Raw genomic sequence first — 2,071 nt, 5'->3', positions numbered from 1 at the left:
GTGTGTGATTCCAACAGTGCTGTATAAAAGTCAGCTCACTCAAAAGGAATGCTTGGGAACCTCGGGGTGATGAAGCCGTCAGGCAGCTGATGCTGGCCCTGTCTAGAGGACAGATCAATTCCCTCTCTCTTATCCGGCAGCTTTTGCTCAGGACCATCTTCACCACAAGCTCCCTGTGTCAGCGAGGGTGTCACACCTGTGGACTCCTCCCTTCTCCAGGAGTGTGGGAGTGTGGGAGGGGGTGTGGAGGTTGGCTACTGGCAGAGGGGAAAGCCAAGGGAATCATGTTTATTGAACTTCGGCCAAGAAGTTTGTGGGAAGTCGGGGAAAGGTGGGGGGGGAGGGTGGCTTTGAATACCACCAATTCACTCTTCCAAAGACATTGCTTTTTGGATGTGAAAACATAGAAATAGTCACTGGCTCCCTCCACTCCCGGCCCCAGTCTGCCTCCACAGCCCAGGGTGGCCTCAGTCTTGCCATCTTCCCTCCTCTGCCACCCAAGTGCTAAGATTACAGGCTGTGCCTTCACACTCTGCTCATCCGTTGGTTTCTGCCGGGTAGGATCGTGGTGCTCAGTTTGCGTTCATAGGAGTCTCCTTCAGATTCCTAAAATCAAAGTCGCGCCCTCAGCCCTGGATCTCAGTGCAGACTACTAAGATCTCAGACACTGGAAGGGGAAAAGTTTCAGAAAATACTGAAAATTGCACACACGGACCTCTTAGCTTCTACTTAATTGCATATATACCTAGAAGCATCAAGGAATCTGTCTGTTTAGGGGGCTTGGATATGGGTGGAAAACCGAGGACGAAGTGTTGATTGGCACGGTTGTGTTCTCCGAGCTGCCCTCCAGAAGGGAGTCCTGTGATGACCTCCGCGCAGAATGGAGCTCCGTCCTGTCTCAGGATCCCCCTTCGGAGTCTGCTTGAAGGAAGTTGCCTCCCATGGCTTGCCACAGCTTGCCGGTGACCACATCTGTCTGGCTTCACGTTTGGTATTATTCCTTCATACTGAGTGCTGTAGCCTCCTTGCTCTGAACACATTTGGCCTCTTTGCGGCCTGTGCTCACTTTCTCTTTGTGATAGGGCTCCTTGGCTAAAGCTGTGCTACAGTGGTGCAAGCCTTTAATCCCAGCACTTGGGAGGCAGAGGTAGGCTGATCTCTGTGAGTTCAAGGCCAACCTGGTTGGTCTATTAATTGCTAAGCCAGTTGTTAAACCCCATTGAAATATTTTGTGGGCCAGAATACATTCCTGTATTGCTATGTAGTGGAGGGGCACTGCCCTCCTGCAAGATTCTTGAGTTCAATTAGGACAGTGGTCTCTTGCCTGAGGTGCCCGCTGATCAGAGGCATCCGAGGGCGCTGCCATGTTTGGCTGCCTGGAGGCTGGCGAAGGAAGCCAACACCCATTCGGAGCCATGAATATTGTGCGGACCCCATCTGTGGCTCAGACTGGCATTTTGGTGGAGGTGTTAAACAGTCTGGCTCCACAGACTCCTGTGGGCAGCGCTGCTGTGTCCTCGGCTGACTCCTTCACACAGATGTTGGTCAACTTCTACAATTTTGCTTCATCATTTGCTGTCTCTCTGGCCCAGGTGACACCAAATCCATCTGAAAAATGCAGTTCTGAAATGGTATGAAAACTTTCAGAAATGACTGGCACTGAACCCTCTCTTTTGGAAACATAATCTGAATAAAATAATTTGTCATTTAAAAGCATGAAGTCAAAGGGGTCATGAAGCCTACCTTTCAAAACTACTCAGTGACTATGAAACTTACCCAAAACCCCTCTAAACATTAGAAACATCGAATAAGGAAAATGTCCAATATTGATTACCATTTCCCTTAGAAGTGTGAAATACTTCTTGGAGGCAAACGTTTTGTATCGACTGTTATTCATTCCTTAAAATAAAACCTACTCGTGGTAAAAACAAAAATTATGATTCTGTCATGCAAACTCAGGGACTTGTGCCCTGTGTGCCCACTTATGCTTGCCTGGCATGCCCGATTGTTAATTAGAGACTTGTCACTCAGACTCAGGGCACACAACTGCAAAATGTATTAATTAAACTGA

General features: G+C 48.6%; 1 pseudogene; it reads left to right on the top strand.

Annotated features, from left to right (window-relative positions):
• The first annotated feature begins 1,415 nt into the window (after positions 1 to 1,415).
• LOC106143984 lies at positions 1,416 to 1,719 on the top strand (annotated as a pseudogene).
• Positions 1,720 to 2,071: the final 352 nt, after the last annotated feature.

Source organism: Microtus ochrogaster, chromosome 18 (genome assembly GCF_000317375.1).
Source record: "Microtus ochrogaster isolate Prairie Vole_2 chromosome 18, MicOch1.0, whole genome shotgun sequence".
Lineage (NCBI taxonomy): Eukaryota > Metazoa > Chordata > Mammalia > Rodentia > Cricetidae > Microtus > Microtus ochrogaster.
The sequence above is the reverse complement of the archived record's forward strand: the minus strand, read 5'-3'. Positions and strand labels throughout refer to the sequence as shown.